We start from the raw sequence: 25738 nt of genomic DNA, 5'->3' as shown, positions 1-25738 counted from the left end.
TGCGCAAAATTATATATATATATCCCTTAAAGCAGTTTGTTTCTTATGAGCAGGGAAATATTTAGCAGAGAAGTAATAAATCATATCCCGGGGACTACGCACACAACCAGGATCAAGAGAATTAAACTATATCATAGCATCACCCTTTAATGAGAATGGAAATATTTTAAGGATATAAAAGTAGCGAGTTCTCTCATCATTAGTGAATAGGGTAGCAATATCATTTAATTTAGTAAGATGTGCCACAACAGTTTCAGATTCATAGCCATAAAAAGGATCAGATTCAACCAAAGTAATTATATCAGGATCAACAGAGAATTAATAATCCTTATCAGTAACACAGATAGGTGAAGTAGCAAAAGCAGGGTCAGGTTTCATTCTAGCATTAAGGGATTGCTGCTTCCATTTAGCTAATAACCTCTTTAGATCGTATCTATCATTGCAAGCAAGAATAGCTCTAGAAGATTCTCCATCCAGAACATAACCCTCAGGCACAACAGGTAATTCATATTTATTAGGGGGAGAGTCATCATCATCACTTTCATCAATATTATCAGTTTCAATAATTTCATTCTCTCTAACCCTAGCAAGTTGTTCATCAATAAATTCACCAAGTGGCATAGTAGTATCAAGCATAGAAGTAGTTTTATCATAAGTATCATGCATAGTAGAAGTGGCATCATCAATAACATACGACATATCAGAATCAATAGCAGAAGCAGGTTTAGGTGTCGCAAGCTTACTCAAAACAGAAGGTGAATCAAGTGTAGAGCTAGATGGCAGTTCCTTACCTCCCCTCGTGGTTGAGGGATAAATCTCGGTTCTTGGATATCTCAAGTTCTTCATAATGATAAGCAGATATAAATCCCAAGTGACACAAAGAATAGAGCTATGCTCCCCACAACGGTGCCAGAAAATAGTCTTGATAACCCCAAGTATAGGGGATCGCAACAGTTTTAGAGGGTAGAGTATTCAACCCAAATTTATTGATTCGACACAAGGGGAGCCAAAGAATATTCTCAAGTATTAGCAGCTGAGTTGTCAATTCAACCACACCTGGAAACTTAATATCTGCAGCAAAGTATTTAGTAGCAAAGTAATATGATAGTAGTGGTAACGGTAGCAAAAGGTAATGGTAACAAAAGTAATGTTTTTGGTATTTTGTAGTGATGATAGCAATAGCAACGAAAAAGTAAATAAGCGAAGAACAATATATGGAAAGCTCGTAGGCAATGGATCGGTGATAGAGAATTATGCTGGATTCGGTTCATCATGTAACAGTCATAACCTAGGGTGACACAGAACTAGCTCCAATTCATCAATGTAATGTAGGCATGTATTCCGAATATAGTCATACGTGCTTATGGAAAAGAACTTGCATGACATCTTTTGTCCTACCCTCCTGTGGCAGCGAGGTCCTAGTGGAAACTAAGGGATATTAAGGTCTCCTTTTAATAGAGTACCGGACCAAAGCATTAACACATAGTGAATACATGAACTCCTCAAACTACGGTCATCACCAGGAGTGGTCCCGATTGTTGTCACTTCGGGGTTGCCGGATCATAACACATAGTAGGTGACTATAGACTTGCAAGATAGGATCAAGAACTCACATATATTGATGAAAACATAATAGGTTCAGATCTGAAATCATGGCACTCGGGCCCTAGTGACAAGCATTAAGCATAGCAAAGTCATAGCAACATGAATCTCAGAACATAGTGGATACTAGGGATCAAACCCTAACAAAACTAACTTGATTACATGATAAATCTCATCCAACCCATCACCGTCCAGCAAGCCTACGATGGAATTACTCACGCACGACGGTGAGCATCATGAAATTGGTGTTGGAGGATGGTTGATGATGACGATGGCGACGGATTCCCCTCTCCGGAGCCCCGAACGGACTACAGATCAGCCCTCCCGAGAGTTTTAGGGCTTGGCGGAGGCTCTGTATCGTAAAACGCGATGAATCCTTCTTCTTTATTTTTTCTCCTTGAAAGTGAATATATAGAGTTGTGGTTGAGGTCGGAGGAGCTCCAGGGGGCCCACGAGGTAGGGGGGCGCGCCCCCACCCTTGTGGCTAGGGTGTGTCCCCCTGGTCTTGATCTTTTGCCAGTATTTGTTATTATTTCCGAAAAGACGCTTCGTGGAGTTTCTGGTCATCCCGAGAACTTTTGTTTCTGCACATAAATAACATCATGGCAATTTTGCAGAAAACAACGTTAGTCCGGGTTAGTTCCATTCAAATCATGCAAGTTAGAGTCCAAAACAAGGGCAAAAGTGTTCGGAAAAGTAGATACGACGGAGACGTATCAGTCGTGTTCTTCCTTGGAGTGACGACCACGATGAAGCCGCTGCTTCAACTAGACCAGATTTCCACAACTGCGCACCCCTACCTGGCGCGCTGATACATCTCCGTCGTATCTACTTTTCCAAACACTTTTGCCCTTGTTTTGGACTCTAAGTTGCATGATTTGAATGGAACTAACCCGGACTGACGTTGTTTTCAACAGAATTGCCATGGTGTTATTTTTGTGCAGAAATAAAAGTTCTCGGAATGACATGAAAATCAACAGAGATATAAAAAATATTGGAAGAAGAATCCACGTCAGGGGGCCCACACCCTGTCCACGAGGGTGGGCGCGCGCCTACCCCCCTGGGCGCACCCCCGTGCCTCGTGGGCCCCCTGACGCTCCACCGACCTCAAATCCAACTCCATATATTCGTGTTCGGGGAGAAAAAAATCAGAGAGAAGGATTCGTCACGTTTTACAATAGGGAGCCGCCTCCAAGCCCTAAACTCTCTCGGGAGGGCTGATATGGAGTCTGTTCGGGCCTCCGGAGAGGGGAACCCGTCTCCATCGTCATCATCAACCTTCCTCCATCACCAATTTCATGATGCTCACTGCCGTGCGTGAGTAATTCCATCGTAGGCTTGCTGGACGGTGATGGGTTGGATAAGATTTATCATTTAATCGAGTTAGTTTTGTTAGGGTTTGATCCCTAGTATCCACTATGTTCTAAGATTGATGTTGCTATGACTTTGCGAGTGTCATGATTTCAGATCTGAACCTATTGTGTTTTCATCAATATATGTGAGTTCTTGATCCTATCTTGCTAGTCTATGGTCACCTACTATGTGTTATGATCCGGCAACCCCGAAGTGACAACAATCGGGACCACTCCCGGTGATGACCGTAGTTTGAGGAGTTCATGTATTCACTATGTGTTAATGCTTTGGTCCGGTACTCTATTGAGGCCTTAATATCCCTTAGTTTCCACTAGGACCCTGCTGCCACGGGAGGGTAGGACAAAAGATGTCATGCAAGTTCTTTTCCATAAGCATGTATGACTATATTCGGAATACATGCCTACATTACATTGATGAACTGGAGCTAGTTCTATGTCACCCTATGTTATAACTGTTGCATGATCGATCGCATCCGACATAATTCTCCATCACTGATCCAATGCCTACGAGCTTTTCCTATATTGTTCTTCACTTATTTACTTTTCCGTTGCTACTGTTACAATCACTATAAAACCCAAAAATATTACTTTTGCTACTGTTACCACTACTATCATATTACTTTGCTACTAAACACTTTGCTGCAGATATTAAGTTTCCATGTGTGGTTGAATTGACATGTCAGCTGCTAATACTTGAGAATATTCTTTGGCTCCCCTTGTGTCGAATCAATAAATTTGGGTTGAATACTCTACCCTCGAAAACTGTTGCGATCCCCTATACTAGTGGGTTATCACGCGCCAGAGATGTCGGTGGAAAACGACACCTATGGGATCACTGGGATCCCTTCTACGGTTGGCGGGCTCGGGGTTGTGCAAAGAGCGGGTCTGGCAGTCAGCACAAGGATCGTTTACCCAGGTTCGGGCCGCGGAGGCGCGTAATACCCTAGTCCTGCTTTGATGTATATTTGAGTGTTCTTGAGTTTTTGAACTAGCTACTATGTCTCTCTAGTTCCAAAGATCCGAATCACCTTCCAGTACACTTCGGGCCTCCTTTTATAGACAAAAGGGGTCATCACAGTGGCACACATGAGGTGGAAAGGTGCATCGCGGCTAAGTCTATCCTCTGGCACCGTCGGAAAAACGCATTTAATGCGCTACCGATGTGCCCCTCTTGCTTTATTGGGGATGGCAAGGAAGCTCATCCCAGCTGTCGCCGCCTCGGCTGGCTCTGACGCGCGTCCGAGGTGACGAGGCGTTGTAGCGCCACGTTGGCTGGCTGCTGGGCTGGCGTGATGGCGGAGCCTTCATGAAGATCTGCATGCCACCACGCAGGTGCTTGTTGAGTCGGTGTGGAGGCCGCACGCTGCCACGCAGACGCCTGCCCAACTGGTTGAGCTAGCAGCTGCATGGGAGTGGCGGTGGAGTCTTGGCAGACGTGGGCCTGGCTGTGGCCCCGTAGATGTCTTCGGCAAGGGTCTTGCCGGGGGCCCGGCAAGGGTCTTGCCGTGGCACCGCAGTCGTCCCCGGCAAGGATCTTGCCGGGGGTCTCGTGGATTTCCTTGGCAAGGATCTCGCCAAGGATCGTCGTCTTCTGGTTCTCATCCGATTTTGTGTATTTATGATCTCCACAAAGATCTGCATGCCACCATGGAGGTGCCTCCCGGGCCTTGGTTCCAATGTTTTTGATGGTGTTGGAACCCCTTGGCTCAAGGGCGGCGTGCTCTGCTGGTGTTGGCCAAGTTGCCCCGGCAAGGCTCTTGCCGGGGCTGCGGAGGCTGCCCTGGCGAGGTTCTTGCCGGGGGAGTCCACTTCGCTCCCTTGCTCTTTGTGTCTCTGGTCTTGGCATTGCTTCGGTGGTCTTGTGCTCCAGCTTCCCTCCTCTGCCCTGCTCAGCGCAGCCACGGGCGCGGCTCTGACTGCCCATGCACAAGTAAAGGGGTACAAAGGATAGCCCCTACTTTTGTACACCGACAATCTTTTTATATCCATGAAAGTATTTGAGTTTCCTTGATCTCTTTTATGCATGATCTCTTATGGCCTCGTATTTCTTCTCCGATATTTGGGTTTTATTTGGCCAACTTGATCTATTTATCTTGCAATGGGAAGAGGTGCTTTTTAGTGGGTTCGATCTTATGGTGCTTGATCCCAATGAAAGAAAGGGAACCGACACGTATGTATCGTTGCTACTAAGGATAAAACGATGGGGTCTATCTCTACATAGATAGATCTTGTCTACATCATGTCATCGTTCTTATTGCATTACTCCGTTTCTCCATGAACATAATACACTAGATGCATGCTGGATAGCGGTCGATGTGTGGAGTAATAGTAGTAGATGCAGGTAGGAGTCGGTCTACTAATCTTGGACGTGATGCCTATGTAATGATCATTGCATGTATATCATCATGAGTATTTGAAGCTCTATCAATTTCCCAATAGTAATTTGTTCACCCGCCGCTTTGCTATTTTTCTAGAGAGAAACCGCTAGTGAAATCTACGGCCCCCGGGTCTCTTTCTCATATTATTTGCCTTTGCGATATACTTTTATTTGCTTTTATTTTCAGATCTATTAATCCAAAAACCCCAAAATACTTTGCTGCACTTTATTTTATTTGCGATCTATTTATTTAATCTACTATAAATTTTTCCCGTCACGCACCAATTTCTGGCACCGTTACCCGAAAGGTATTGACAACCCCTTTAACACGTCGGGTTGCGAGGATTTGTTATATGTGTGCAGGGGTTGTTTACGTTGTGTTGCTTGGTTCTCCTACTGGTTTGATAACCTTGGTTTCATATCTCAGGGAAATACCTACCGCCGCTATGATGCATCATCCCTTCCTCTTTGGGGAAATATCGACGTAGCTTCAAGCGACATCAAAAGTAATTTCTGGCGCCGTTGCCGGGGAGGATCTTCAACATATATCAGGCTCCTAATCACAAATCTCATCTCGTCACAATTTACATTATTTTCCATTTGCCTCTCGTTTCCTCTCCCCCACTTCACAAAAAATTGCCTTTTTAGCCGTCTTCTTTTTCGTTCGCCTTTTTCTCGTCAGATCTATCTTTTTGCTTGCAAGCTTGTTTGCCTCTTTGCTTGTGTTGCCACGTGTCTTCTATGTGCTTCCATATTTGCTTGCTAAAAATCTATTGATATGGATCCTCATCCACTTGCTAATCTTTTCAAAAGATCTGAATATGTTGAATCAATTGCTAGTGAGTTGAGTGCACTTGATTATCTTTATGAAGTTTTGCTTGAGATTTGTGAATCTGAAAATTGTAATGAAGAAATTTATGAAGTGATTCATGATAGCTCCTTGAATGAAAAGCATGATTGCAATGCTTTTACTATAAAGTCTATTAATGTCAATTTTGATAATAATATGCAAAACCCCAAGCTTGGGGATGCTAATTTTGATATGTCCACTAATTATTGCAATGATCATGATTGGGGTGATTCTTCTTATGATCTTGAAAATTTGTTTATGCCCCATGATGAATATGATATTGATAATAATGTTTGCAATAATATTGAAAGTGGGTTTGGAAGAGTGTCAACTTTAGGTATTAATGATCTCACTACTTTGGAGAATTATCAATCTTGTGAATTTTTCGATAAAAGTGGGTTTGGAGAGGTCATGACTTTATTTGATGTTAATCCCACTATTTTGGAAGATTATAAAACTTTTATGCATGTGGATCATGAAGAGAAAATTTTATAAAATAGCTATATTATTGAATTTTATTATGATCCTACATGTAACTATTACAAGAGAGGAAAATATGGTTGTGGAAATTTTCATGTTACTAAATTACCTCTCGTTATGTTAAGATCGTCAATGTTTTATTCCTCTTCTTTGCATATGTTAGATGTTTCTTGTCTTGACAATTTGTTTGCTTATAAGATTCCTATGCATAGGAAGTATGCTAGACTTAAATGTGTTTTTCACATGCTGCGTGGTGCTCTCTTCGTGTTTCAATTACTATCTTTCATGTGAGCATCATTAAAATTATCAATGCCTAGCTAAGGGCGTAAAACTACAGCGCTTGTTGTGAGGCAACCCAATGAATAAAATTTATTTTTGCTTTTTGCTTCCTGTTTTTGAGTGTTAGCACAATTATGCTACTGTTATGATTGTGTTTTATGTTTTAATTAGTGTTTGTGCCAAGTAAAGCCTTTAGGATCTTCTTGGGTGATAGTTGTTTGATCTTGGTGAAAAAACTGAAACTTTTGGGCTCACGAAATAATTTTCATTTTTTACCAGAGAGCGATAAAATACCTATTCTACTTGAAGTAGATCAATACACAAATTTCCCAAGCATTCCAAATTTTTCAGAATATTTGGAATTACATAAGTATTCTAAATAGTCAGATTCCTACAGACTGTTTTGTTTTGACATATTCTATTTTCTTTGTGTTGTGTGCTTATTTTGATGGCTCTGTGGTTTTCTTTGATGAGTTTTTGCCATAGAAAAGTTGGAATATGGTAGATATAACACAAGAACAAAATATGAATTGGTTTCATACAATGCTTATAGTAGTGATTTATTATTCTTATACTAACGGAACTCACGAAGGTTTTGTTGAGTTTTGTGTGATTGAAGTTTTCAAGTTTTGGGTTATCTTACGATGGATGAAGGAATAAGGAGTAGAAGAGCCTAAGATTGGGGATGCCCCGACATCCCAAGCTATTATCTAAAAATGAGCAACCAACTAAGCATGGGGATGCCCCCGAGTGGCATCCCCTATTTCTTCTAACGACCATCGGTATTTTACTCGAAACTATATTTTTATTCGTCACATACTATGTGTTTTCCTTGGAGCGTCTTGTATGATATGAGTCTTACTTGTTTTATTTTGTGTTTTAAGTCTGGATCCTTTGCTGGACACACCTATTTGAGAGAGCCAAAATTATGTCATGACTTGTTAGAATTGCTCTCTATGCTTCACTTAAATTTTTTAGAGCTATGGACTTGCTCTAGTACTTCACTTATATCTTTTTGAGCACGGTGTGCTTTAGTATTTTTGAAGAAATGCTCTCTTACTTCACTTATATTTATTTGAGAGTTAGTAAACTTTTCAAGAAATTCTCTCTTGCTTCACTTAAATTAAATTGAGAGAAAGATATATTATGCTCATGATCTTCACTTATATTTGTTTGAGCTTATGAAAAACAACATATGAAAATTAGTCCCAAAGTTATAGATATCCAAGAAGGATATATTAAAAACTTTCATGAATATCACTGGACAAAATAAACATGATTCTTAGTAATAGTTTTGAGATATGATGATGTGATATGAGTCATCTTGATGAGTAATTATGCTTTAGTAAGAATATTGGTGTTAAGGTTTGTGATTCCCTATGCAAGCACAAAAGTCAATAGTTATGCAATGAAATTATATCCTACTTATGGTGCACTATTCGGTGTTAGTTATGCTTAATGCTCGCTTATGAGATTATTCGTTTCTTGGTTGGTCACTTCCCAATCTTCTGCTAGCCTTCATTTTGCACTAAGTATGATCACTACTTGTGCATCCAGAAATCTTTAACCCAGTTTTACCACATGAGTCCACTATATCTACCTATATGCGGTATTCTTTTGCCGTTCTAAGCAAATTTGCATGTGCCATCTCTAATTTTCAAAAATAAACTTCTCTTTTGTGTGTTTGTTTCGCTCGCGGATCGGTGAGGGGTGGCTAATATTTTCCATGCTAGATGTGTTATTCTCAAGATGAGTGTTTATTCACTTGTCATTGCACGGGAGTAAGGCAAAGGTATTAGGGATACCCAGCCCCGAAATGCAAAAAAATGAATTTACTTTATGCTGTCAAATAATAAATTCCTTGGAAAGTGTTGGTATGGAGGGCACCCATGGATACGGTTAGCCATGGAAAGTGAAAGTATGGTGGAAAAGGCAATATGATCGTACTTTAGTATTGGACATAGCTAATATACGAGTGTGTTTCATGAATGGATCAATGGTTGAGCATGATGGGCTAGGGATAGCTTATTTTAGCGTTGATATTTTGAAAGACATGGTTGCTTGTTGATATGCTTGAGTATTGAAATTATCATGTCAAAACTAGACTATTGCTTTAAACAATATAAAAGTCCAAATGTCCATGCTATAAAGAAAGAAATATGATATGACATGTTAGGCAGCATTCCACATAAAAAATTCTGTTTTTATCACTTCCCTACTCGAGGACGAGAGGAGTTAAGCTTGGGGATGCTATGACGTCTCCAACGTATCTATAATTTTTATTGTTACATGTTGTTATATTATCAATCTTTGATGTTTCATAATCATTTTATAGTCATTTTATATCATTTTTTGGTACTAACCTATTGACATAGTGCCAAGTGCCAGTTGTTGTTTTTTTCATGTTTTTTACATCACAGAAAATCAATATCAAATGGAGTCAAAATGCCACAAAACTTTACGGAGAATTTTTATGGGCCAGAAGGAACACAACGGGCCCTGGCTGCGCTTGGGGGTACCCCAAGGGAGGCACAACCCACCAGGGCGCGCCAGGAGGGCCAGGCGTGCCCTAGTGGGTTGTGCCCACCTCGGGTGCGCCCGGACCGCCTCTTTGCTCTATAAATACCCCAATATTCCTGGGTCTCTTTCTCATATTATTTTCCTTTGCGATCATTGCCTGGATATCGTCATGAGTATTTGAAGTTCTATCAATTGCCTAATAGTAATTTTTTCACCCACCGCTTTGCTATTTTTCTAGAGAGAAGCCACTAGTGAAATCTACGACCCCCAGGTCTCTTTCTCATATTATTTGCCTTTGCGATCTACGTTTATTTGTTTTTATTTTAAGATCTATTAATCCAAAAACCCAAAAAAAATTGCTGCACTTTATTTTATTTGCGATCTATTTATTTAATCTATTACAACTTTTTCCCGTCACGCACCAATTTCTGGCACCGTTACCCGAAAGGGATTGACAACCCCTTTAACACGTCGGGTTGCGAGGATTTGTTATTTGTGTGCAGGGGCTGTTTACGTTGTGTTGCTTGGTTCTCCTACTGGTTTGATAATCTTGGTTTCATATCTGAGGGACTACGCTGCATCATCCCTTCCTCTTTAGGGAAATACCGACATAGCTTCAAGCGACATCAGGCGCCAGAAAAGAGCTTGATGTCTGATAACCCACAAGTATAGGGGATCGCAACAGTTTTCGAGGGTAGAGTATTCAACCCAAATTTATAGATTTGACACAAGGGGAGCCAAAGAATATTTGAAGGTATTAGCAGCTGAGTTGTCAATTCAACCACACCTGGAGATTAATTATCTGCAACAACGTGATCAGTAGCTAAGTAATATGATAGTTTTCATAATAGTGACAATAGCAATGGTAACGGTAATAGTGATAGCAGTAGTTTTGTAACAAGTGCAACAGTAACAACAGCAGTAGTAACTTAGCAAGAATAATATAAGATAAATTCATAGGGATTGGATCGGTGACTTGTTGGATGATATTCATCATGAGATAGTTATAACCTAGGGCAGATCCAGTTCATCAATATAATGTAGGCATGTATTCCGTAAATAGTCATACGTGCTTATGGAAAGAACTTGCATGACATATTTTGTCCTACCCTCCCGAGGCAGCGGGGTCCTATTGGAAACTAAGGGATATTAAGGCCTCCTTTTAATAGAGAACCGGAATAAAGCATTAACACAAGGTGAATACATGAACTCCTCAAACTACGGTCATCACCGGGAGTGGTCCGACTATTGTCACTCTTGGGTTGCTGGATCATAACACGTAGTAGGTGACTTTAACTTGCAAGATCAGATCTAGAACATGGATATAATGGTGATAACATAAACGGTTCAGATCTGACATCATGGCACCCGAGCCCAAAGTGACAAGCATTAAGCATGACAAAGTCATAGTAACATCAATCTTAGAACATAGTGGATACTAGGGATCAAGCCCTAATAAAACTAACTTGATTACATGACGAATCTCATCCAACTCCTCACCGACCAGCGAGCCTACGAAGGAATTACTCACTCCCGGTGGGGAGCATCATGGAATTGGCGATGGAGAAGGGTCGGTGATGACGAAGACCGAAGATCCCCCTCTCCGGAGCCCCAAACAAGCTCCAGATCTGGCCTCCCGATGAAGAACAGGAGGTGACGATGGCTCCGTCTCGTGGATCGCCATAATTCTTTCTCCCTAAATTTTTTCTGGAAAAATAGGATTTTATAGCGTCGGTTTCAGGGTCTGCGAGCCACCAGGTGGGGACGACCCACCTGGGCGCGCTAGGAGAGGGGGGCGCGCCCTGGTGGGTTGTACCCACCCAGGTGCCCCTCTCCGGTAGGTCTTGGCTCCAGAAATTCTTGTTTATTGTATAAAAATTCCTCACAAAGTTTCGTTCCATTCCGAGAACTTTTATTTCTGCACAAAAACAACACCATGGTAGTTCTGCTGAAAAAGCGTCAGTCCGGGGTTAGTTTCATTCAAATCATGCAAATAAGGGTCCAAAACAAGAGGAAAAGCATTTAGAAAAGTAGATACGTTGGAGACGTATCAACTCCCCCAAGCTTAAACCTTTGTTTGTCCTCAAGCAATTCAGTTGATAAACTGAAAGTGAAAAGGAAAAACTTGTACGAACTCTTTTGCTCTTGTTTGCATAAATAAGCTTAAACAACACCCAGGTTTTCAGCCAAAATTATAACTAACCATGCCAACAATAACTCTTAAAGATTATATTAACTCATATCAATGGCATAATCAGCTAGCGAGCAATAATAAGATATCTCAAACGGCAACACGTTGTTAAAACAACCATGATATAATATGACAATAGTGGTATCTCGCTAGCCCTTTCTCAGACCACAAAACATAAATGCAGAGCACCTCCAAAGTCCATGCAGCGACTAAACATTGTAATTCATGGTAGAAAATATCCAGTCATGATGCACCCAACATTATCTACACACAATGCATAAGTCATGACAACAGTGCTCTTAGGTTCTAGCGCTTGTTTTAGAAGGTCATGACACAACATAAAAGTAAATAGATAGTCCCTTCGCAGAGGGAAGCAGTGATTTGCAGAGGTGCCAGAGCTCAAGTTTTTAAAACAGAGGTACATGATATGTTGAGACATGCACCCTTCTCATTTACTTCACGACCATCAGTTATCAATATCTTCCATGCTAAGCATGCTAGTGGTGGTTCCCAAGCGATAAAACTAAAGGCTTTGCCTCCATTGGGAGTTTGTGTTTGATTATTTGAGAGATTAACTCTTTTTTCTGTTTGCAGTTGGGGACTGGGCATCCCTATTACCGCCCTTTTCTCGTGCGATGGCGAGTGAATAAACACTCGACCTGAGAATAACCCGCTTAGCATGGAAGATACCGACCACCTCCTGTCGTTCGATGAACAATCCAGGCACACAAAAAGGATATTTTTAGAAGTTTTTAGAGGTGGCACATGCAAATTTACTTAAGACGGCAGGGTAATACCGCATATAGGTAGGTATGGTGGACTCATCTGGAATAACTTTCGGGTTCAAGGTCTTTGATGTACAAGCAGAATTCCCACTTAGTACAGGCGAAGGCTAGCAATTAGATTGAGAAGCGGCCAGCTAGAGAGCAACAACGGTCATGAACATGCATTATGCATAAGTAACATTGCACACTAGGATGAGTAGGATATGATCACCATGAACATAAATATCATAGAGGCTATGTTGGTTTTGATTCAACTACCTGCATTAACCTGTGCCAAGTCAAGCCACTCGAACATTCAGAGGAGGATACCATATCATCATACTACATCACAATCATTTTAACGCAATGTTGATATCCAAGATAAATCATTATCCACTCCTAGCTACTTATGCATGGCATGAGAAACTATAATCTCTAATTTTCATTACAAACATGTTTAATCATAATGGGCTGAAGCATTGCTACGTCTTGAGCTTGCGTTGGTTTTCCCCGAAGAGGAAGGGATGATGCAGCAGAGTAGCGTAAGTATTTCCCTCAGTTTTTGAGAACCAAGGTATCAATCCAGTAGGAGGCCACACTCAAGTCCCTCGTACCTGCACAAAACGATAGCTTACTCGCAACCAACGCGATTAGGGGTTGTCAATCCCTTCATGGTCACTTACGAGAGTGAGATCTGATACATATAATATTTTTGGTATTTTTGGTATAAAGATGCAAAGTAAAAAGTAAAAGCAAAGTAAAAAAGCAAAGCAAGATTAAAGTGATGGAGATTGATATGATGAGAATAGACCCGGGGGCCATAGGTTTCACTAGTGGCTTCTCTCAAGAGCATAAGTTTTCTACCGTGGGTGAACAAATTACTGTTGAGAAATTGACAGAATTGAGCATAGTTATGAGAATATCTAGGCATGATCATGCATATAGGCATCACGTCCATGACAAGTAGACCGAAAAGATTCTGCATCTACTACTATTACTCCACTCATCGACCGCTATCCAACATGCATCTAGAGTATTAAGTTAAAAACAGAGTAACGCCTTAAGTAAGATGACATGATGTAGAGAGATAAATTCATGCAATATGAAATAAACCCCATCTTGTTATCCTCGATGGCAACGATACAATATGTGCCTTGCTGCCCCTTGTGTCACTGGGTAAGGACACCGCAAGATCGAACCCAAAGCTAAGCACTTCTCCCATGGCAAGAACTACCAATCTAGTTGGCCAAACCAAACGGATAATTCGAAGAGATTTGCAAAGAAAACCAATCATACATAAAAGAATTCAGAGAAGATTCAAATATTATTCATAGATAGACTTGATCATAAACCCACAATTCATCGGTCTCAACAAACACACCGCAAAAATAAGATTACATCAAATAGATCTCCACAAGAGAGGGGGAGAACTTTGTATTGAGATTCAAAGAGAGAAAAGAAGCCATCTAGCTACTAACTATGGACCCAAAGGTCTGAGGTAAACTACTCACACTTCATCGGAGGGGCTAGGATGATGTCGAAGCCCTCCGTGATGACGGCCCTCTTCCGGCGGAGCTCTAGAACAGGCCCCAAGATGGGATCTCGTGGATACAGAAAGTTGCGGCGGTGGAATTAGGTTTTTGTCTCCTGTTCTGATCGTTTGGGGGTACGTAGGTATATATAGGAGGAAGGAGTACGTCGGTGGAGCACCAAGGGGCCCACGAGGCAGGGGCGCGCCCTAGGGGGGTGCCCCCCACCCTCGTGACCTCCTCTTTGACCCCCTGGAGTAGGGTCCAAGTCTCCTAGATCACGTTTGGTGAGAAAATCACGTTCCCGAAGATTTTACTCCGTTTGGACTCCGTTTGATATTCTGTTTCTCCGAAACACTGAAATAGGCAAAACACAACAATTCTGGGCTAGGCCTCCGGTTAATAGGTTAGTCCCAAAAATAATATAAAAGTGGAAAATAAAGCCCAATATAGTCCAAAACAGTAGATAATATAGCATGGAGCAATAAAAAATTATAGATACATTGGAGACGTATCAGGCATCCCCAAGCTTAATTCCTGCTCGTCCTCGAGTACGTAAATGATAAAAAGAGAATTTTTGATGCGGAGTGCTACTTGGCATAATTTCAATGCAAATCTTCTTAATTATGGTATGAATATTCAGATTAGAAAGATTCAAGACAAAAGTTTATATTGACATAAAAATATAATACTTCAAGCATACTAACAAAGCAATTATGTCTTCTCAAAATAACATGGCCAAAGAAAGTTATCCCTACAAAATCATATAGTCTGGCTATGCTCCATCTTCACCACACAAAGTATTTAAATCATGCACAACCCCGATGACAAGCCAAGCAATTGTTTCATACTCTAACTTTTTCAATCTTCACGCAATACATGAGCGTGAGCCATGGATATAGCACTATAGGTGGAATAGAATGGTGGTTGTGGAGAAGACAAAAAGGAGAAGATAGTCTCACATCAACTAGGTGTATCAACGGGCTATGGAGATGCCCATCAATAGATATCAATGTGAGTGAGTAGGGATTGCCATGCAACGGACGCACTAGAGCTATAAATGTATGAAAGCTCAAAAAGAAACTAAGTGGGTGTGCATCCAACTTGCTTGCTCATGAAGACCTAGGGCAATTTGAGGAAGCTCATCATTGGAATATACAAGCCAAGTTCTATAATGAAAAATTCCCACTAGTATATGAAAGTGACAACATATGAGACTCTCTATATGAAGAACATGGTGCTACTTTGAAGCACAATATATGAGACTTGCTATATCATGGTGCTACTTTGAAGCACAAGTGTGGAAAAAAAGATAGTAGCATTGCCCCTTTTCATTTATTTTCTTTTTTGGGGGCCTTCTTTTTTTTCTTTGGCCTTTCTCTTTTTTTGTGACAATGCTCTATTAAATGATGATCATCACACTTTTATTTATTTACAACTCAATGATTACAACTCGATTCTAAAACAAAGTATGACTCTGTATGGATGCCTCCGGCGGTGTACGGGTATATGCAATGAATCAAGAGTGACAAGTATGAAGAAATTATGAACGGTGGCTTTGCCACAAATACTATGTAAACTACATGATCATGCTAAGAAATATGACAATGATGAATGTGTCATGATGAACTAGATGGTGTAAAGTTGCATGGCAATATATCTCAGAATGGCTATGGAAATGCCATAATAGGTAGGTATGGTGGCTGTATTGAGGAAGGTATATGGTAGGTGTATGATACCGGCGAAAGGTGCGCAGTATTAGAGAGGCTAGCAAAGGTGGAAGGGTGAGAGTGCGTATAATCCATGGACTCAACATTAGTCATAAAGAACACATATAGTTATTTCAAAAAACTAGAAGTTATCAAAGCAAAGTATTACGCGCATGCTCCTAGGGGGGTAGATTGGTAGGAAAAGACCATCGCTCGTCCCCGACCGCCACTCATAAGGAAGATAATCAATAAATAAATCATGCTCCGACTTCATCACATAACGGTGCACCATACGTGCATGCTACGGGAATCACAAACTTTAACACAAGTATTCTTTAAATTCACAACTACTCAATTAGCATGACTTTAATATTATCACCTCCATATCTCAAAACAATTACCATGCTTCAATCTTTTCTTAGTATTCAACACACTCAAAAGAAAGTTTCACAAATCTTGAATGCCAAGCATATTATTATTTAGCAAATTACCATGCTATTAAGAGACTCTCAAAATAATTTAAGTGAAGCATGAGAGATCAATAGTTTCTTTAAAACAAATCCACCACCATGCTCTAAAAGATCTAAGTGAAGCACATAGAGAAAAACTACTTAGCTCAAAAGATATAAGTGAAGCACATAGAGAAACTACTTAGCTCAAAAGATATAAGTGAAGCACATAGAGCAAAACTACTTAGCTCAAAAGATATAAGTGAAGCACATAGAGCAAGACTACTTAGCTCAAAAGATATAAGTGAAGCACATAGAGTATTCTATCAAATTTTAATTCATGTATGGCTCTCTCAAAAGGTGTGTACAGCAAGGATGATTGTGGAATACTAAGACACAAAAACACAAATAATACAAGACGCTCCAAGCAAAACACATATCATGTTGGTGAATAAAAATATAGCTCCAAGTAAATTACGATGGAAGTGGACGAAAGAGGGGATGCCTTCCGGGGCATCCCCAAGATTTGACTTTTGGTGTCCTTGGGTGCCATGGGCATCCCCAAGATTAGGCTCTTGCCACTCCTTGTTCCATTATCCATCAAAAGAATTCACCCAAAACTTGAAAACTTCACAACACAAAACTCAAAATAGAAAACTCGTGAGCTCCGTTAGCGAAAGAAAACAAAAGACCACTTCAAGGTACTGTAATGAACTCATTATTTACTTATATTGGTGTTAAACCTACTGTATTCCAACTTCTCTATGGATTATAAACTATTTTACTAACCATAGATTCATCAAAATAAGCAAACAACACACGAAAAACAGAATCTGTCAAAAACAGAACAGTCTGTAGTAATCTGTAGCTAGCGCAAGATCCGGAACCCCAAAAATTCTAAAATAAATTTCTGGACGTGAGGAATTTATCTATTAATCATATGCAAAAATAATTAACTAAATAGCACTCTTCAAATAAAAATGACAGCGGTTCTCGTGAGCGCTAAAGTTTCTGTTTTTTACAGCAAGTTCAACAAGACTTTCCCCAAGTCTTCCCAACGGTTCTACTTGGCACAAACACTAATTAAACACAAAAAACCACAACCAAAACAGAGGCTAAATAATTTATTTATTACTAAGCAGGAGCAAAAATCAAGGAATAAAAATAAAATTGGGTTGCCTCCCAACAAGCGCTATCGTTTAACGCCCCTAGCTACGCATAAAAGCGATGATAGATCTAGGTATCGCCATCTTTGGTAGGCAATCTATTAGTGGCTCTCATGATAGTTTCATATGGTAATTTTATTTTCTTTCTTGGAAAGTGTTCCATGCCCTTTTTTAATGGAAATTGAAATCTAATATTCCCTTCCTTCATATCAATAATCGCACCAACCGTTCTAAGCAAAGGTCTACCAAGAATAATAGGGCAAGAAGGATTGCAATCTATATCAAGAACAATGAAATCTACAGGCACATAATTTCTATTTGCAACAATAAGAACATCATTAATCCTTCCCATAGGTTTCTTAATAGTAGAATCAGCAAGATGCAAGTTTAGAGAGCAATCATCAAAATTACGGAAATCTAGCAAATCACACAAAGTCTTGGGAATAGTAGAGACACTAGCACCCAAATCACACAAAGCATAAAACTCATGATCTTTAATTTTAATTTTCATAGTTGGTTCCCACTCATCATAGAGTTTTATAGGGATAGAAACTTTCAACTCAAGTTTTTCTTCATAAGATTGCATCAAGGCATCAACAATATGTTCGGTGAAGGCTTTATTTTGACTATAAGCATGTGGAGAATTTAGCACGGATTGCATCAAGGAAATACAATCAATTAAAGAGAAACTTTCATAATTAAATTCCTTGAAATCCAATATAGTGGGTTTAGCAACATCTAGATTTTTATTTCTTTCAATCCCACTTTCATCAATTTCATCATTAAGATCTAAATACTCTAAATTTTTAGAACGCCTTCTAGGTAAAGGAAGATCATATTCAGTTTCATCAAGATTCATATTGCAAAACAAAGATTTAATAGGGGACACATCAATAACTTTTAGACCTTCATCTTGATTTTCATAGGAATTGGAAGAACACGCTTTAACAAATGCATCTTTGGAAGCACGCATCCTAGCGGTTCTTTCCTTGCACTCATCAATGGAAATTCTCATGGCTTTAAGAGACTCATTGATATCATGCTTAGCAGGAATAGATCTAATCTTTAAAGAATCAATCTCAAGAGAAATTCTATCAACGTTTCTAGCCAAATCATCAACTTTAAGCAATTTCTCTTCAAGCAAAGCATTAAATTCTTTTGTGAATTCATAAACTCTTTAACACTAGTCTCAAATTCAGAGGGCATCTTATTACAATTTCCATAAGAGTTGTTGTAGGGATTCCCATAATTATTAGAAGGATTACTAGGATATGGCCTAGGATTAAAATTCCCTCTATAAGCGTTGTTACCAAAATTATTCCTACCAACAAAATTCACATCCATAAATTCATTGTTATTCTCAATCAAAGTAGACAAAGGCATATCATTAGGATCAGAAGAAACACTCTTAGTAGCAAATAATTTCATAAGTTCATCCATCTTTCCACTCAACACATTAATTTCTTCTACCGCATGCACCTTTTTATTAGAAGATCTTTCAGTATGCCATTGAGAATAATTAACCATAATATTATCTAGGAGTTTAGTAGCATCTCCTAAAGTGATTTCCATAAAAGTGCCTCCTGCGGCCGAATCTAAAAGATTTCTAGAAGCAAGATTCAATCCGGCATAAAAAATGTGTATGATCATCCACAAATTCAAACCATGAGTAGGGCAATTACGTATCATTAATTTCATTCTCTCCCAAGCTTGTGCAACATGTTCATGATCAAGTTGCTTAAAATTCATAATATCGTTCCTAAGAGAGATGATCTTAGCGGGAGGAAAATACTTAGAGATAAAAGCATCTTTGCACTTGTTCCATGAATCAATACTATTCTTAGGCAAAGACGAAAAGCAAGCTTCAGCACGATCTCTAAGCGAAAAAGGAAATAGCTTAAATTTAACGACATCATTATTGACATATTTTTTCTTTTGCATATCACATAAATCAATGAAGCTATTCAGATGAGTAGCGGCATCTTCACTAGGAAGGCCGGCGAATTGATCTTTCATAACAAGATTCAACAAAACAGTATTAATTTCACAAGATTCAGCATCGGTAAGAGGAGCAATCGGAGTGCTAAGGAAATCATTATTACTGGTATTGGTGAATTCACACAATTTAGTAGTAGCTTGAGCCATCGCGACAAACAAGCAATCTAACACACGAGCAAACAAAAAGTCAAGCGGGCAAAAGGAGGCAAATAGAGAGGGAGGATAGGGAGAAAGAGGGCGAATAAAACGGCAAGGGTGAATTGGGGGAGAGGAAAACGAGAGGCAAATGGCAAATAATGTAATGCGAGAGATAGGGATTGTGATGGGTACTTGGTATGTTGACTTTTTGCGTAGACTCCCCGGCAACGGCGCCAGAAATCCTTCTTGCTACGTCTTGAGCTTGCCTTGGTTTTCCTCGAAGAGGAAGCGATGATGCAGCAGAGTAGCGTAAGTATTTCCCTCAGTTTTTGAGAACCAAGGTATCAATCCAGTAGGAGGCCATGCTCAAGTCCCTCGTACCTGCACAAAACGATAGCTTACTCGCAACCAACGTGATTAGGGGTTGTCAATCCCTTCACGGTCACTTACGAGAGTGAGATCTGATAGATATAATATTTTTGGTATTTTTGGTATAAAGATGCAAAGTAAAAAGTAAAAGCAAAGTAAAAAAGCAAAGCAAGATTAAAGTGATGGAGATTGATATGATGAGAATAGACCCGGGGGCCATAGGTTTCACTTGTGGCTTATCTCAAGAGCATAAGTTTTCTACGGTGGGTGAACAAATTACTGTTGAGCAATTGTAGAATTGAGCATAGTCATGAGAATATCTAGGCATGATCATGTATATAGGCATCACGTCCGTGACAAGTAGACCGAAACGATTCTTCATCTACTACTATTACTCCACTCATTGACTGCTATCCAGCATGCATCTAGAGTATTAAGTTAAAATCAGAGTAATGCCTTAAGCAAGATGACATGATGTAGAGAGATAAATTCATGCAATATGAAATAAACCCCATCTTGTTATCCTCGATGGCAATTATACAATACGTGCCTTGCTGCCCCTTCTGTCACTGGGTAAGGACACCGCAAGATCGAACCCAAAGCTAAGCACTTCTCCCATGGCAAGAACTACCAATCTAGTTGGCCAAACCAAACGGATAATTCGAAGAGACTTGCAAAGATAACCAATCATACATAAAAGAATTCAGATAAGATTCAAATATTATTCATAGATAGACTTAATCATAAACCCACAATTCATCGATCTCAACAAACACACCGCAAAAACAAGATTACATCGAATAGATCTCCACAAGAGAGGGGGAGAACTTTGTATTGAGATTCAAAGAGAGAGAAGAAGCCATCTAGCTACTAACTATGGACCCGAAGGTCTGAGGTAAACTACTCACACTTCATCGGAGGGGCTAGGATAAGGTAGAAGCCCTCCGTGATGACGGCCCTCTTCCGGCGGAGCTCCGGAACAGGCCCCAAGATGGGATCTCGTGGATACAGAAAGTTGCGGAGGTGGAATTAGGTTTTTGGCTCCTGTTCTGATCGTTTGGGGGTACGTAGGTATATATAGGAGGAAGGAGTACGTCGGTGGAGCACCAAGGGGCCCACGAGGCAGGGGGCGCGCCCTAGGGGGGGGCGCCCCCACCCTCGTGACCTCCTCTTTGACCCCCTGGAGTAGGGTCCAAGTCTCCTGGATCACGTTCGGTGAGAAAATCACGTTCCCGAAGATTTTATTCCGTTTGGACTCCGTTTGATATTCTGTTTCTCCGAAACACTGAAATAGGCAAAAAACAACAATTCTGGGTTGGGCCTCCGGTTAATAGGTTAGTCCCGAAAATAATATAAAAGTGGAAAATAAAGCCCAATATAGTCCAAAACAGTAGATAATATAGCATGGAGCAATCAAAAATTATAGATACGTTGGAGACGTATCAAGCATGGATACTAGGTTAAACATATTTACACAAACAGAACAAGTTGAGTTCATACCCATTTCTCTCTGCCACGGCCAGTTCATCTAATATCGTCATTATTGCCTTTCACTTGCACGACCGAATGATGTGAAAATAATAATAGTGCAATAGTGCCATGGACTAAGCTGGAATATGCAAAACATTTTATTCAACAGGATAAGACGGGGTAAAATGGGCTCTTTATTAGTTCAACAGTTATTCATATGAGAGCCACTTAACATTTTCATTGTGGTCTTCTCCTCGGGTTGACTCGAATACGAAGAAAAGAAATTCAGAGAAACACATTGAAATATTTTTGGAGTTTTGGTTTTATTGAACAAGCAAATAAAAGGTAAAAGCAAAAACAAGAAGAACTATTTACATGGGAAAGCTCCCAACAAGCAAAAGAAGAACAGGGAAATCTTTTTGGGTTTTCTTTTTAATACTACAACTAAGCATGCATAAAAAGTAAACTAACTACAACTAATAATTTTTTTATTTTTGGTTTTTCTAACAAACAAGAAGAAAGCGATAAAAATAAATCTAAGCATGGATGATACAATAAAAAAGTGTGAACACCGACAGATTAAATAGGTGAACATGAATGTAATGTCGGTGGGAAACACATACTCCCCCAAGCTTAGGCTTTTGGCCTAGCTTGGTAGTCGATCAGAAGCCTGGATAGTAGTTGGGCACTGAGGAGCGGGCATCCACTGATCCCACTGTTGAGGCTCTTCCTCCTCCTCTACAGCCTGGCCGTTCCGGTAGGCGATGATGTCCGCACGCATAATCCTATATCCGCCCCTGGCAATAGGATCAAACAAAGCAGGAGCAGGCAATGGGATAATATCACGGGTTTCAATGTTGAAAACCAAGTTATAAGGAATAGGGATGTCAGGGTAATCTTTTGCAATGAAATGGTGGTGTTCCATGGCTGTGCGGTCTAGGTAAACCTTGGTCAGAGGGTAATCATGAAGGCGTATCTCATCCTCGAAGTGATCCGCCAAACGAGTAGCGAAAATTCCACCATGTATTTTACCCTTGGACCTATTAATGCGGAGGCGATGTGCTACAATAGCTCCCAAGCTATAAGTGTTGTCGCCCCGTAGTGCACGGCGTAAAACAGCAAGGTCGGGTGAACTGAGCGCACCCACCTTCTCTCTAGCAAGCAAGCATTTTGCAATAAAAAGAGCAAAGTAATGAACAACAGGAAAATGCGAGCCATCGGTAGTGATAGCTGACACATCTATGTCATCTCCCACTGTCAAAGTACGATAAAAGGCCTCAAACTCTGTCAGCCTAGGCTCAACTAAACTCCCATCATAAGGGATCATGCATATGTTACAAAATTCAGTAAGTGGTATTTGATGGGTTTCAGCATATAAATCAAATCGCACTTCAGGAGGATTATCCTAGAGAGGAAAGTAAAGCTTTGAACAAAGGAGTTTGTGAGGAGATGATACTGTTCGCATTCAACTGCGATGAAGTCGGTGAGGCCGGCATTAGCAGCATATTGTGTGAACTCCTGAAGGATTCCAGCCTCTTCCATGAACGGGGTGTGCGGCCATTTGCACGGCCGTATTTCTGCCAACCTCCAAGGATGGAGATCACTGTCAGATGACTCCCCAATAACACCCTTGGAGATCTTGTTGGAGCCAAACTTCCTAAAGATATTCATGGTTTTCTCAACAAAACTTCACAAAAATGATACCAACTACTCATAGGGATACATAGAGGCCAAAGCAAGCATTCAAACTACTTAGGACTCTAAGAATTCAACATGCAAGCTCATCTACAACAGCACCAAGAGTAGCTAATTATTCAAAATATAAACAGCTAAAACAAAACCTAATTAGACAAACGGTGGAGTCACATACCAAGCGACAATCCACCCAAACAATTTCAAAAACGGAGCTTCGAGCAAAGAGATCGAAATCCGTGGGCTTGAGAGCAAGAACACGAGAGAGAGAGAGATCTATGGAGAATTTTTTCTGGAGGTAGGTGATGATGTGGTGTGAAGAGATAAGTGAGGGGGCCCACGTGGGGACCACAACCCACTAGGGCGTGCCTAGGGGTCCTGGCGCGCCCCTCTGATATTATTTGCACCAGAAATTCAGAAATATTCAGAAAAAATCATATTAAATTTTCAGAGCATTTTGAGAACTTTTATTTTTGGGCCATATTTTTATTGCACGGCAATTCAGAAAACAGACAAAACATGGCATTTTATTTTATTTAACTAATAAAAATAGAAAACAAAAAGTAGGGACATAAGGTTGATCAAGTCTTATTAACAACCACTTTCGATTAGCATGAATCCGAAGAACTTTCGTAAATCACTAAACCTTAACGGGGATATGAATGTCCCCAACAATAAGCATTTCATATTTCTTTTTGACAGTAGGTAGAGGTATTTGAAAACTTCCAATAGTGATTGTCGGAGATTCTTCAATGACATTAATACCATTCACTTGGAATTGTTTCTTCGAAAGTGAATCATATGCTCATTACCATTGATATGAAAAGTGACCTTACTTTTATTGCAATCAATAACAACCCCTGCAGTATTCAAGAATGGTCTACCAAGGATAATCGACATGTTGTCGTCCTCGGGCATCTCAAGTATAACAAAGTCAGTCAAAATAGTAACATTAGCAACAACAACGGGCACATCCTCACAGATACCGATAGGTATAGCAGTTGATTTGGCAGCCATTTGCAAAGATATTTCAGTAGGTGTGAGTTTATTCAAATCAAGTCTTTATATAAAGAGAAAGGCATAACACTAACACCAGCTCCTAAATCACACAAGGCAGTTTTCACATAATTCTTTTTTGATGGAGCAAGTTATAGTTGGTATTCCCGGATCTCCAAGTTTTTTAGGTACTCCATCCTTAAAAGTATAATTAGCAAGCATAATGGAGATTTCAGCTTCTGGTATTTTTCTTTTATTAGTGATGATGTCCTTCATATACTTTGCATAAGGAGGCATTTTCAAGATCTCAGTCAAGGGAGTACGCAAAAAGACTGGCCACAGCATTTCAGCAAAGCGTTCAAATTCTTCATCATCATTCTTTTTAGTTCACTTAGGTGGAAAGGGCATAGGTTTTTGAACCCACGGTTCTCTTTCTTTACTGTGTTTTCTAGCAACAAAGTCATTTTTTATCATACCTTTTATTCTTAGGTTGTGGGTTATCAAGATCAACATGTGGTTCTATCTCAACATCATTATCTGGTTCTTTATAATTTTTAGGTTGAGAGTCTTCATGAACATCAGCATTATCTTTTTCATTATCACTAGGTGAATGTTCATTACCAAACTGAGTTTCAGCATCAGAGATAGAAGTTTCATTATCATTATCAGAAGGTTTTTCTATTTCAGGTTCACTAGGAGCATGCAAAGTCCTATGATTTTTCTTTTTATTTTTCCTTCTAGAAGGACTAGACACATCAGTGTTAACTCTTTGTGAATCTTGTTCAATTCTTTTAGGGTGTCCCTCAGGATAAAGTGGTTCCTGAGTCATTTTCCCTCCTCTTGTTGCAACTCTAACAACAAAGTCATGTATTTTATGATTCATCTCATCAATCAACTCACTTTGTGATTTGGGAACTTGTTCTAACTGAGTTTCAACAATAGAAGCATGCGTTCCAACACCTATAACATCATTTGAGATTCTAAATAACAAGTCACTCAAGCGAGCAACCATATGAGAATTGTATTTCAATTGTTTCATAACATTTGCATTGAAGTGATCTTGTTTTCTAATATAGTTTTCAAACTCATAAAGGCATTGCCTAGGGTGCATATTGTGATGATTGTCGTTATCATTGAACTTCATAAGAGAATTTACCTCTACCACCTTAGGCAGTGGTGGTGTATTAAGCCCATGTATTTCTTCAATAGGAGGTAAAATTTTAACATCCTTAGCTTTAATACCTTTTTTCCTTCATAGATTTCTTTGCCTCTTGCATATCTTCAGGGCTGAGATATAATATACCCCTCTTCTTCGGAGTGGGTTTAGCCGGTGGTTCATGAAGAGTCCAATCATCATAATTTTTTAATATGTTATTCAATAATTCTTTAGCTTGACCAACAGTTCATTCCGTGAAAACACAACCAGCACAACTATCTAGGAAATCCCTAGTAAGGATGGAAATGGATAGGGTATGGGGCGGGTAGAGCAATACCATACCCATATCCGTGTAGTTAATGGGTACAAAATTCGACCCATACCCGTATCCATGGGTATGATACTTTACCCGTACCCATTTCTGACGGGTACTGTCGGGGGGATGAACCCCGGGCAGGCAATGAAACCCGAATCCTTTTCAAAAAACATCGGGACCAATGTTGCCCCTCAATCCGGCTTGCCCTTGGCCGAATTCCTCAACCTGGCCATGTTCTGCAACCCCGTCAAGACTGCAAACGGCCAGGCCCACTGGCGCATGCCGGCCGACCCCGCCAAGTCAAGACTTCTTCG

This window comes from Triticum urartu, chromosome 6A, assembly GCF_056163025.1.
Source record: "Triticum urartu cultivar PI428250 chromosome 6A, HENAU_Tu73, whole genome shotgun sequence".
Classification (NCBI taxonomy): Eukaryota; Viridiplantae; Streptophyta; class Magnoliopsida; order Poales; family Poaceae; genus Triticum; species Triticum urartu.
This window is presented reverse-complemented; position numbering follows the sequence as displayed.